Source organism: Sphaerodactylus townsendi, linkage group LG03, assembly GCF_021028975.2.
Source record: "Sphaerodactylus townsendi isolate TG3544 linkage group LG03, MPM_Stown_v2.3, whole genome shotgun sequence".
NCBI classification, from domain to species: domain Eukaryota; kingdom Metazoa; phylum Chordata; class Lepidosauria; order Squamata; family Sphaerodactylidae; genus Sphaerodactylus; species Sphaerodactylus townsendi.
This window is the reverse complement of record NC_059427.1, coordinates 96,310,299-96,324,350: the sequence shown is the minus strand read 5'-3', so window position 1 is coordinate 96,324,350 and position 14,052 is coordinate 96,310,299. Positions and strand designations below refer to the sequence as shown.

Sequence of the window (14,052 nt, the reverse complement as noted above, 5' to 3'; positions counted from 1 at the left end):
AAGATAGAATGCTGATTCTTTGTTTCATCCTGAACATCACAGAGGCCAGATGTTACTGTGGTGTGATTTCCTGGATTGATGGCCCTTCTGGCTTCATACTGCACATTATATAGGATTGCCAAGTTCCAGGAAATGCCTGGAGTTCTCCTGGAATTGCAACTCATGTCCAAACTAGAGACTGGTTCTCCCAAAGAAAATATCAGTTTCAGATCATGTGAGGTTGCCAGACAGGGACTGAAAGCCACCCTGGGGGGCTTACCAGAAGTGGGGGCTCTTAGTAGTGATGATGCCTTGATATCTCTGGAGATCCTCTGATGTCATTCCCTGTGCACCCACATGTTATGTCATAATGTCACCAGGGATTCTGTGACATTTGGGCAAAAAACTCTGTGGTTTAAACTCCAGCTGCTACAGAATGCAGTGACCCAGCTACTGTTGGGAGCTGATGCTACACATAACTTCTTGCTGCAGATACTCCATTGGTATCTGATACCACACTTAGTTCAACTTTCCTATCACCTATACTGCCACTAATGGCATTGGACCCATGTACCTACAGGATTGCCTAGTTGTGCTATGTTTTGAAGGTTCCTTGAATAGGTAAAATCAGCAATTGGCCACTCATATGCATTCTCTATGGTGGTTTCCACATTATGGAATGCCACTGTATGAGGCTGTTAGGAAAGACGGCAAGCTATGATGCAATGGATTAATTCAGGAGACAAGGTTTTTTCTTTCTTCCAGTCCTTCAATCCCACACCTACTGTATTATGTTTTTTTACTGGGAATCTTTACCATTCAATTCAAATGTCAATATATTATGTAATCTGCTTGCTGACTGAAGAAGAGTTGGATTTATATCCCCCTTTCTCTCCTGTAAGGAGACTCAAAGGGGCTTACAAACTCCTTTTCCTTCCCCCCTCACAACAAACACCCTGTGAAGTAGGTGGGGCTGAGAGAGTTCAGAAGAACTGTGACTAGCCCAAGGTCACCCACCTGGAATGTGTTGGAATGTACAGGCTAATCTGAATTCCGCAGATAAGCCTCCATAGCTCAAGTGGCAGAGTGGGGAATCAAACCCATTTCCTCCAGATTAGAGTACACCTGCTCTTAACCACTACGCCACCACTGCTCCAGGGTTCTACTGCATTTGTAACTCACCTTGAGTCCCAGAGAGAAAGGTGGACTATAAATGAATGAATGAATAAAACTGAAATCTCACATGAAAAAAAAATCATGTAACTTGTCAACTTCCATGGGCCCACAGGGTGATCAGGACTCTTGTAATTTTGTCTCCTCAGCCCCTCCAGCAGCACTTTCTAAGGTTGGTGTTAATGTCTTGTGTACTCATGTCCTTTATAGGTTGACAGTGGCTCAGCAGCATTTCACATTTGTGCCATGTTTCCAACCTTGCAATTCCTCCAAAGGAACTGCATTTCTGTTTGGAAACCAGGGTGTGGTGATTTCTTCTGATCCTCTCACCTCACTGTGGACCCCCATTTTGGAAAGTACACTGTTCCTAAGGAAGAGTTGACCACCAGGAGCAAAGTTTGGGAGGCTCAGAGGGCTGCAGCAGGAGGGGGAAGTGGTACTGTGCCACTCCTTGATGTCCTTGGATGGTTGGATACATGACTGTGTGCATACCTGGAGTTACCTGTGGAAACACAAATCTGAGCAAAGTCTGAGAAATTTTTGTGGAAAGTAGGAGGAAGCAAGACTGCTTTTTGATGTTCACACAATTCCGATTCTCTTATGAGAGGCTACTGGGGAATAAGGCCTGATGTTGATACCCAGCTGATGTGAACACACCAGTTAGATCTTGTTAAAGTTACTCATGAATCTGATTTTGGTTAATACTTCTTGATAACACTTGTCTAGCCTGGCAAGTGTGAAGTAATGAACCTTCATATCCATTCAGCTGTAGAGCCAGACTGCCTTTGGTGTATCTGAACCTCCATTCCATGTTGTAAAATGAGAAGCGTGACCTGTCAATAAAAAATCATAAGGAATTTGAGCATGATGCTGACAGTTGTTTTAGAACTTACCTGGACAGCCAGACTAATAGACAGAAGTAAAAATTGTAGTCAGTAGTGCTCTTCACTTCAAGAGAAGCAGGAAGCCTACCTGAAAATCCTTAACGTGGCTTAGTCTGTTTTTAGATCTAGGTCAAATCACATTTTTTGGGATACTCTTGTCCTCAAGTGATTTTTATACCTGCCCTATTTATCTCTTTTTTGTACAAGACCTATGGCTCTGTTCATGGAGCTTTATAAAACAGTCTGAAAAAGTGGCATTATTATATAATAAACTAGTATGCCTTCATAAATTCATGCGTGCCCTTGGACCTACCTTCTCAGATGACATTTTCCCCCAAAAGTTATACCAGCCCAGAGGATTAGGAAGTGACTCATATACCCTCTTCTTGAGAGTCTGGTGTGATGTTTCACAATGAATGTGTAGTGACATACATCCTTTGAATGTCTCTTCAGAAATACATTTGTTCTTTCCTGAGCCTGTTCCTCAAAACCTTCCCCCTGCCCCATCACTGTGATACTCTTTGCAAATTCAGACAGTATAATAATGAAGGCTTTGAAGTATGGACAGGAAGGTGACAGAATTGTGGATTGTTTTGTAAGGCAGGCAGGATAGGGGGCAGTTGACACATTTTTTTTGTTAGTCATACTGCTTCACCTGCCTCTGCTTTCTAGCTAGGAGGACTTAAGAGTTTAATTATACTAACTAGAACATAATTTCTGGTTCTCTCTTTCCAGTGGAATGCCTCAGGTTGCTAGTACCCTGAGATTCAGTGGGCCTCCAATTATCCTGAATTTTGTTATCATTCTTGGATCCTTTGGGAATTCCAGTGGAATTCCCCAAAATTTTGTGTGAAAAATATTGGATGGGTATTATTGGACAGGTACATTGTTTTCCACAGCCCAGATAACATTGTGAGTGCAAGCTGTACTCAGTTGTGCTGACCATTAGCCCCTCTTTGAATTCTATGAAATAAACTACAGCAGGCTAGCAATTTAATTTAAATTTAACCACTGGCAATTTACTGCCCAATCCAGAGGGCTTGGGCAGCTGGGGAAAGCACCATTGCTGCACTGCTGCGCCACCTCCTGAAGGCTTCCAAGTAGTGTGACAAGGCAGCGAGAAAACCCTGGCTGCCTCAAAATCCTCCATAGCCCCAAAGGGAGGCAGCGTATGTCCAAGGGCTACACCAGAAGCATTTCTGGGCAGGATGCCTGGTGAAAATCAGCTGGGAGCTGGGAGCAAGGGGGGCAGAAGCAGCAGCCAGGTGCCCTCGACCCTGCCTATGTCGATGACAAAGACGGCAAGGACTTCCTGCTGCCTTGCCGTCTTCCTGGTCACGTGGGGGGCCAATTTTGCACCCGGAAAATAGTGGTGCCCAGAAACAGAGGGTACCCCTCATCCCTAGGCAAATACGCCACTGCACCAACTCCCAGTGAAAGGAACTACCCCTCCCCGGGCTCACTTGGACACCAGGAGTTGAGGCAAGCCAAAGAGGGGGAGACCCGGCAATGTGGCGAGGGACACCAGCCATGAGACATGCTGGCAACCCCAGGAGAAGGTGGGAACTGGCTTGACAGGGAAGCAGCCGCAGTGACAGGGAGGGGCATGTTTCCTGGCCGTTCTCCGAGGGCCTGGGGGAGAGGCTCGCCCAACTGCAGGGGCTGCGAGGCTGCAAGCGACAGACCTAGAACTAGGTGGACTAGCTTAGTCTACCAACGCCAGTAGGAGGGCAGAGGCAGCGCCCAGAAGACCCGACACCGGCCCTGACTGAGGGGGCAGGGATGAGGCTCAAGTGCTGAAGGTGGGACAAGCTAGAAGAGGGATCAGGAAGGCACTTGGGGATTGGTGGAGGGGGGTGATTGACAGAAGGGGAGAGCTTAAAAGGGAAGAAGACAGAGAAGTGGGGGGAAGTGTGAGAGGAAGAAGGAGGAGAGGGAAGAGGAGGAGAAAGGAAGGAGGCTGGAAGAAGGAAGAAAGGCGAAGGAGGAAAATGAAGAACAGAGAGCCTGAGATCTGGAACCTGCTCCGGAATTCCACTGGGAACCCCCCCCCCCCACCCAGGAAAGGGATAGTTGGTAAGAGGGAAGGGGCACTCAGAAGATGGAGCGAGGAGGGCCGGTGTGACAGGGGCAGTCATCTAAGTAGTAACCCTGTGGCTCAGGCAATTAACAGAACTGCACTGCCCGCCGACAATCAGTGGTGAGGATGAACCTACCAATGCTCATGAAGGGACAGGAGGGACGGATTTGAGCCCCAGTCGGGGCCCTAGGGTGGCCCCAGATCTACATTTTTTCCCTGCTGAGTTTACACATAAGTGAAACTAGGTGAATAAATATGTGAGCAATTAACATATAGAAAGACATACTTTTGACCATCTGAATATTCAGTGTTATTGAATATGAGATGCATTAATTTTGAAAAGTTATATCCTTCAGAAAAAAGGAAGGTTGGAGAAGATTGCGATGTACAGCTATGTATGGCATTACAACTATCCATTACCATGATCTTCTTGTTCCTTGCTTTCATTTTTAAGAGTAACTCTATCCATTTAATTCGTGGAGTTATATAAGGAAAAGTGCAAGCCATACATTTCTTCTTAAAAATCAGAAACCAGCTTGACTACAGACTTACTTTTTAAAAAGTGCCTGTGCTTTTATGACAATCTGTGTATCTGGATAATTCCTTTTTATAAAATGTGCCTCCTAAGAGGTTTTTCAAAAAGAAGCTCCCTTCTTTAAGAGTCCCCAAAGTGCTTGATCTAAGATAGTTCAGACCTTACTCTAATTAGGCATATGGGAAGCTGAAGCAATTATTAAAATACTTGTATATAGATATAGATAAAGTATATAGTATATAGATAACATGCTTTATCTGAGTCCCTGGATCCTTTTGGATTATTCAGTCTCAGTCCCTGGATCCTTTTGGATTATTCAGACTCGGTCCCTGGATCCTTTTGGATTATTGGAATTTAGTCCCCAGATTTGTAAAGCAAAGCATGTTCAGATTATTTCTTCCTTGCTGTTGAGTAACCGGAGCCTCTGCCAACACATGGAGGCAGAAGATGTGGTACCTGTCAGGGATTAGATCTATCGTCCCTTTCTGTAGAAATTAATCTCTGAAAATATGAATTACAGCACAGTTATAAGTATTATGTTTTCTGACCTTTTTTGGCCTTTCTGCCCCCTAATTAATTCTTAATACAATACTGTTAGCAGTGTAAGGGAACCTCTCTTGCATAGAGGTCATCCATGTCCCAGACATAAATTAAACAAGAAGAGGGGATTTAAAGGGAGGCAAATGGATTGAAAATGGGATATAAATCTGGGGAGGGAAGATGGATGCTGTGGCAGTGCTTCTGCATTTCACTCCATGATTACAGTGGAAAACATATGTACAAGTTGCAAGAAGGAACTGGTTGCTGTGCCTGACTGGTTTATCAGCAGAATACAAATGCATCCTCTGAGCATTTCTTAGCAGGTGCTGATGGGCACGTTTCTACAATTAATGATCCATCCTTTGCAAAGGGCACAGAGGAAGCAAATGGGATGCTGCATTAAGGGCCCAGCCTAGGCTGTAAAGCACTGCAGCAAGGAAGAGGGCAGCAGAGAGATGTTAATGCTGCTTGATGCCTTCTTGGCTTGCCTGCCCAGCATTAAAATGCAGCACGCATGACTGCAAAGCTCACAGACCTCAACTGTCTTTCCAAATGTTCCTTTTATGTATTCTGGCCAACTCCAGAGTAATGCGAACAAAAAATCTCTGCAAGGGGTCAGCAGAGTGAATTCCTTTTAAATTTTTTTGACTCATCCTGTTGAATCAACAGTCTTTGCAGTCCTTCCACTTTATCAGGGTACTTCTATATTTTAAGGATCATGCATCAGAACGTTGCACTACGCTTGGTTCTTTCCACAATTGGAAGAATTACCTTCAAAGGACATTCTGCTCCAATGAAGCACTTTTACATTATGTTGACTTGCCTGAGAGAGACTGAAGCACATCTTAACTCATTGACTTTCCAGTTCCAGAGGAGTTATCATGCCAATCTATTGCAGTTAAAAGACTGTAAAGTCTCATGGTGCTAAAGACTTAGAAATGTATTGTGGCATAAACCTTCTTGAGTTATATGGCACTTAGACGTATGTATGAAGTGTCTATCATATCACTCTATCGAATTCTCAGCATGGCTGGATTTGTGAATACTTAAATTTGGAGACTGGAGCCACAAGATAGATCTTTCTACAAAAATGGAAAAAGCCTCAGGTTTGCAGAAAAATTTAAAACCTACAAAATTACATGGGGGAGGATTAATCCCTCCCAATATAATAAAAGCAGCACTTGTCCCTTTAAGAAACAGATGTTCTCTGGAGTGGCCATTGTGGTGGTTGTTGGGCAACCACAACAGTATTGTCAGTTGTAGCTTTGGTTTCTGTCGGTAAATCCCAGGGGAGGAAGCAGGGCCCTTTTCAGGGCCCTTTTCAGGGCTATTTTGTCTTTTAGGGAAATTCAAGGGGCCAGTCCTGGCAACAACTATGGGCAACTTGCACCATGTGACTTCCATGAGTCACACAGGCCTGGCTGCTCACTACTGTTCAATAGCAGCCATCACATGAAAGCCAATGTGGTGCACTGGTTAAGAGTTTTGAATCAGGGAGACTCAACTTCAAATCCCCACTCACCCATGACATCTTGCTGAGTGACCTTGGGCCATTTACCCACTTTCAGCCTAGCCTATCTCACAAGGTTGTTTTGAAGATAAAATGGAACAGAATGATGTCAGTTGCTTTGGACCCACATGGTGGAGAAAGGCAGAGATTAAATGTAGTAGAAATAAATGTAGCAGATGATATTCTCACTGGCTAAACATGTTTTGCTACCTCTGCCAGTTGACACACAGTGGACACTCAGTGAGCAAATGCAAGCTTTTCTCCAGAATTCCATGCATAAAATTACACACACACCCAACACACACAAATTACCCTGATCCAGTTTCCCAAACAGATTGGGGGATTTGGAATCTCCCCTGCTCTGCTTCTCTGTTTTGGCCATAAGCAGATCAGCACCCACTAAACTGGGAGGAGTACCTCAGACTTTCACTATCATATAGAAGCCAGGGACAGAAAATCCCTGACTATAACCTCCCTATCCCATTATCCCTCTGCTCCATACCATGCACAGCTCTAATTTTATGTTCTTGTGATGTTAATCCTGCATATTGTAGGGTTTAACATAAAATACTCAAAACCAGTGATGTGTTTTCATTTTATTAATATTTGAATTCAGTTCTCTGGCTATCTGACTGCCCATATCCAATTTAGGCAAGACCTGCACATAAACGAGGTGACATGAAGTAGATAAAACATCATCAAGCCCCAGGAGGAGGCTAATAGTGTCTTTGGTGGAGGAGGATCAGACTAGAAAAGAACAGAGGCAGGATTATGTTGCAAAGTCTGAACATAACAACCACAGGCCAGAGATGGGACAAATACAAGACGGCAAGGCAGAGTAGGATTGCCACTTACATGAGAACAGAGCATATTGATACAAGATACTCTGTGTTCCACAGAAAGATGATACTTCGGTCAGTTGAGGTTTGTGATTGAGAAAATTGTATGCTTCCGCTTAAGAATATAGTCCTGAATGAATACAAGAATTATCATTCATTTTTATGCGCTGCCTTGTCAAAACCATTATTTTGTGCATTATTGAACATGATACTTTGATACAATATCATTTAAGATAAAATATATTTTTACTTTCAAATTTATGGGTGGGGGGGAGCAGGGCTAGGTAGGTAGGCACTAGGGCCCAGACAGAGCATTCTACAACAAAGTAGGTCTAGCATACTTTGTTCTGTGGCAGAGGAATATACAACCCTTCTATCATCTTTCTGAGGATCTGAGTATAGTAGTATGCAGTGCACAGCAGTGCCTGATCAGTGGCTCCAAACAAAGAATCATGGCTGAACTGCAAAGCAGTGTAGTAGATTCAGAGGTCTGGTTGACCTATCAGGAAGCATCCAAGGCATACATATAAGGACGTTTCTGAGACCTAAGGAACTTCCCCTTATGAAGAGAAGAGATGGAGGTCCCTCGATGGAGCCCACAGTAACATTGGGCCTTTCCCCACTCAAAGCGATCCCCCCTGTGCCGCGCGCTGCTCTCAGCGCACAGCATCCCTGGCGCACACCCAGGTGTCCCCACGACCCCTCTGCGCGGGGTCATCAAAAGGCGCCGCTTCTGTCACAAGTGTCAAGTGCCGTTTTTTTTCTGCCGCGTGCTGAGGGGGCGCAACCGCGGCAGCGTCGGGGCAGCTTCGCTGTGGCTGCCCCTGTCATGGGGAGTGCCCGAGGATCCCGTGCTACTTGAAGAGAGCAGGGCGGGACTTAAGGTAAGTGGGGAAAGGCCCATTGTTTTAGATAAGTGGGGCTGCTTTGGAAGTGCTCTTGTTACATTTAGTCCAAACACACCTCTCCTCCTTTGAGAGCAAGCTCTGCAAGAAACAGTTCTGATTTTTAAAAATTGTATTATTAGCACTATAATTACTTATGATCACTTTTCTTGTTATTTTAATTTTTCTTCCTTTCTGTACATTTTGTTGGTAAAAAAAACCTAAAGAAACAGTTCTGTCAATTTTAAGGAGAATCCAACTGACAGGGCACTGATGTGCCAGATAGTTACAGTATCACCAAGAGCATTTCCCTCGCCCCTGGAGGACATTCACATTGTCAAATAAAAGTTTCCTTAAAATTATTAATAGAGGACTAAACCAGTACATGCATAACCATTCGTGTGTTCCACCTGAAGTGGAGAGGCAAACTTATCACTGGATTAGTATTTGATTCTGGAGAGTGTACATCCATCAATTCAGTCAGGAACCTCAGAGGAAGCGGAGCTCACCCCGTGGAAAAAGAGAAGTTCTGGAAGCTGTCCTTTTATATGACAATAGGGAGACCTCTGAGAACTTTTGAGAGTGGGGAACTCCCATTCCTACCCTCCCCTTTCTCACCACTGAAAGGAGATCCCCTGTCTTTCTTGCCACCATCTCTTCACCATTGTCACTGCTGCTTTCTTGCCTCCACCAGGGCTTTTGTGCACCATTTTGGGTGGCTACAGCGTTTTTAAATGGTGCTTGAACTTGGATTCTTTTTCCTCCTCAGTTTTTAATTTCAGAAAATATAGTTTGTGTGCAATCCTGGGGGTTTCCCTGGGTTACAGACCTCTGAGAGGCAATTGGGACTGACTCTACTGTGCAGATTTTACTATTTACATGGAGACTAGACCTTTGAAGTTACATACAGTGAAGACCAATTTCACCATTAAACTTTTCAATTTCTTTGATGATGCTGGTTGCCTCCAGTGCTTTTTGGGGGCCAAATTACATGCTGCAGTGCTGTGATCCTGTTTCATAACAGGTTCCCCTCCCCGGGGGGGGGGGGACCTCATATGGAGCTCTAGCCCTCCACGTTTACTGTGATACCCACTTTTGCTCCTAGACAAGAAAAAGATAGAAGCCCACTCCTGTTGGTTAAACGTTTAAATTAGCTCCTGGATGAGCTCCTTAGAGCAGGGCCAACGACATATTCTTCAAGTGAACAGAGATCATTGCATACAGTAGGTATATAGAGCTCACTTCTGTATGTGCAGATTAGTGAAATGCTGGCATTTGAAGACTAGGATATTGTTGGCTCACTTCTGGAACCATAAGCATGGAAATGTCTGGTGAAAACAGCAGCTCTTTCAGAGCCTCTTTCTTTCCATATTATTGTTGCATGATAGGGCAATAATGGTGCTGTCATTTTCCAAGTCCAGTATGGATCATGGGAAGGTGGACTTCATTTGGGGGCATTGAATCCACAAAATATAGGACTGATTTGGGGGTGGTAGTGGTTAAAGGTTCTACCTTAATGTGGATCCTGTGCCTTCCAAGCTCTGTCCCCTTTTCAGCAGAAACCCATGTATCAAAATCTGTTGAATAACATACTCTAACAAGATCTGCTGAATAATATGATGTAACATGACCTCAAAGTCCATTTTTAGAGTCTGCTGTTTTCTCCACAAAACCCCATGCCTATGCATCCTCCATGACTGGTTAATACAATGTACTTAATGTGAAGCTGCCATTAGATCCTCTGGAAGATACAGCTAGTGAAGAATGCTGTAGTCCACATCTTATTTGGTGTAGGGATGTGTGAGCATATTTGACCAATGTTTTGGCAGCTGCAGTCACAGTGTGCTCCCAGAACCAATTTGGGATTCTGACTTTGACCTTTATTGCCTGGGTTTCATATTCCTCAGAAAGTCCTTAACCTTGTATGAGCCCTCCTGCCTGATTGAGATCATCCGGTGAGACTGTTTTCTATGTAGAAAGTAAGAACATTCACATCAAAGAGCACAGTCAAGTCTTGAGACACTGAAGTTGTCGACCTGTGGACGTATGTACTACATCCTGCTTTTTAAGAAGAAACAAATGGAGATCTACAGGCAGTTGCAGAGATGGGTGGCCAGAGCCTTCTCCAACACCCTCCTTCAGCTTGCCCAAACTCTCCAGGAGGGTGTTCTGAGGCCCCCATTGGGAGGCCCCCACTGCCAGGCTCAGCATGGCTCCTGGGTTGTTTTACCATTGCCAACAGCCTGAGGTGTAATGGGGGGATTTTGCCCCCCCCCCCAATTAATTTTTTTCCTGAAGATCTAGTGAGACCCCTAAGTTTTAAGAAAAACCGGGGGGGGGGGGGTTAGTCTGCCCCCAATCTGTGGATTTAGACTTGGGAATTAGATATATAGCTGCAGAGCCACTTTTGCCTGCAAGTGTATTGATCATCCATGGATGGGTGTTGAGACTATTCCACTGAAAGTGATTAATGCAGTGCAGTGACTGAGCTGCATTCCAGAAAATTAATGGTTCAGAGTTCATACCAGCTACATAATGCACTCGGGAGTAATGCTAATCAGGTCTACTCAGCTGTAAGTCCCATTGTATTCAACATGGCTGACTCCCAGGAAACGTTAGAATTGCTGCTTTGTTGGGCTTAGGCAAGCTGCTGTCCCTCAGTCCCTATCTGCCCAATGGGGATGACAAGAATACTAACCTGCCTGTGGCAGTGTTCTTGTGAGAATTATTGTCACCATAGATGGGAATGCTAAACGTGTTATGTAAATGCAAAGGGAGACGGCTGCTGCTGCTGCTGCTGACATTGTGTGCTGCTGACTAAAAAAAATCTAATTTTTTTAAAAAAATCTTTTAAATAGAATGAGATTTTAATTGTCTTGCACGTTTGCCTCACACACTTGGAGAAGAAATGTTTTACATCAATAATCAGGGACAGTTCCAGTAGACGAGGCCAGTTTTTTTGAAGATGAGAGATCAGGGCAGATGATAAAGGAAGAGATTCCTGGTAGTCAGTGCCCCTTAAATCTTCTGGCACAAAGACTGCCTAATCTTGATCAATGTATTCTGCAATGTGAAAAGTTGGAAATGATCATCTAGTTGTTGACTCCTGACGGTACAATCTCTACATCTAAAGCCTCCTTTTTTTTTAGAAAGGGGAGAGGGTCAGTAGCAGTTTCTGTAAACTATTTTCAGACTTAGATCACAAAATAAACTACTAACAGCAAGAGTTGCCCCCGAAGTATAAATGTTAAAATTGCTGAAAAATTTAAAATATAATGAAAGTGAGTTGCCATCCAGACTGCTGTATCATTCGGCATTAATGACTAGCCGGTATTCATCTGCCTTTGGAATATAAGCACTAGGTGAAATCTTACTATTTGTTCAATTATTCACAGGCTTGCAAGGTGAAACAATAGGAAGAATGACTATTTCTTTCCAAAAACAATGTATTTTCAAAAAGTGTGTGTGAATGTGTGTGTGTGTTGTACGAGTTAATCAAAATGACTACTGATACTGCAAGATTTTCATAGGGGTCGAAGAATACTGCAAGTGAGATACACGCCAGTTCTTAATAAGAGGGATGGTATTTTTATTGGCTTCAGCTACTGTATGAGACACAAACCTTTGAATCATACTAGATACTTCAGGCAAATGGCTCAAAATGATATACTGGTGGTGCACTGGGAGGTCAGTGTTCATCTATCCATATCTGCAATATTTCAAAATAAAGAACCAGGGAATGATGACACCGAGTAAAAAGCTAGAGATTGCATAAAATAGTTGCTGAAAACTGTAGTCCCAAGTGCCAGACAAATAGAAGAGTTCCTCCCTTCCTCTCCCCCCCTCGCAACATCTAGTGTAGTGGTGGCGAACCTATGGCACGGGTGCCAGAGGTGGCACTCAGAGCCCTCTCTGTGGGCACGCGTGCACAGAGTTTGTCACGTGGGGGGCTTGCTTCTGAGTAAACCCTCCTAGGGTCGTGATTCACCCATTCGAAGCATTGCACGGTTGCTTCAAAGCAAAGCCACCGAATACTACCAAGCTTACTCCCAGGTAACGCGTGTCTCAGATCCAACCATTTTTCCTAAACTAAAACCTCAGTATTCAGGTTAAATTGCCGTGTTGGCACTTTGCGATAAATAAGTGGGTTTTGGGTTGCAGTTTGGGCACTTGGTCTCGAAAAGGTTCGCCATCACTGATCTAGTGCAATTTATCCAATGTCCCAACACCATCAAGCTATGGGTTCCAAGCCTCATTCCTCTTCATATACTACCAATGATTGGAACAGGTAAAAATCAAGGTACTTTTTCATGGATTCCTCTATACTTCTTGTTGTGTCCTTAACAGCCCAATCCTGAGCTGTCATGCCAGCAGGGACAGACCCACTTTGGCGCTGCCCTGTCCACTCCAAAAGGCTTTCCTACAGTGTGGGAAGTCCAAAAAGTCCAAACTCCAAAAACTTACCTTTAAGGGGGGGGGGGGAGATATCATATGCCGCGAAAATTGTGGCGTATGTCCGAGTCCTGCTCCACCACTGCAAGGAGGCTAAACTGGCAGTGAAAGCTGATTAAGGTCAGGTCCATCCCTGGAAATGGCCGTGCCATGCCAAAGCAGCTTTGGGCGGCAGGGAAGCGCTGGCAGAGAGCTGGATGTGCTGGGGTCCAGGCTGCCCCCTGGATTGGAAACAGGCAATGCTGATAGTAATGTAGGTTACCAAAAATCTCCACACAGGACAAAGCAGCAACTGAAAAAATATGTTGCTTTTGGGATTATGAGTATGACACGTCTGCATCTCAAATGTTTATTTGAATCTCTGATAATCATTGGATAGTGGGAGGAAGCTAATATAAATGCAGTATTAGAAATGGTTTTGAGAACATGTAAAGTAAAAGAAATCACTTGATTGCTTTCTCTTTATATCATTCTGTTGCCTGGAATCTGCTTTTATTTTTGAACAATGCCTTGACCATTTAATGAAATTTTCCATATAAATGTAGTTTATTTTCTAGATAAATATAAATAAACCACATATGAATGACAGCATGTTCTGATTCTCATGTAACCTCCACAATACTGATAGGAGGACCCAACATGGATGTGGGAGTTCTCCATTCCCTGTCCAGACTGTCCTAGCACTGCTTCTACATAACAAAGATGGGATCCAACTCTGCCTATTCTAATAATTTACCTTCAATAGTGTGACACATCCAGTGATAAATGGAAAATATCCTAGTAGGAAGAGAAGCCCCACTGAGAAGGAGAAGAAAAGTTTGGATTTATATTCTCCTTTTCTCTCCAATAAGGAGACTCAAAGGGGCTTACAATCTCCTTTCCCTTCCCGCAAATACCCTGTGAGGTGGGTGGGGCTGAGAGAGCTCTGAAAAGCTGTGACTAGCCCAAGGTCACCCAGCTGGCATATGTTGGAGTACACAAACTAATCTGATTCTCCAGATCAGCTTCCGCAGCTCAAGTGGCAGAGCGGGAAATCAAACCCAGTTCTCCAGATTAGAGTGCACCTGCTCTTAACCACAACAGCATGTGTGTGGGATGTATTTTGCTGCATAAATAGCATCCAGTTCTCAAAGTTATAGAAGGTTTGAATGACAGTTATCTGGTCTCATGAACACA

General features: G+C 44.0%; 1 protein-coding gene across 1 annotated transcript in view; it reads left to right on the top strand.

Moving 5' to 3' along the window:
- The window catches only part of NSG2 (neuronal vesicle trafficking associated 2), a 73,714-nt gene that overhangs the window by 18,267 nt on the left and 41,395 nt on the right, over positions 1–14,052 (top strand). The gene's annotated exons all lie outside the window — the stretch shown is intronic.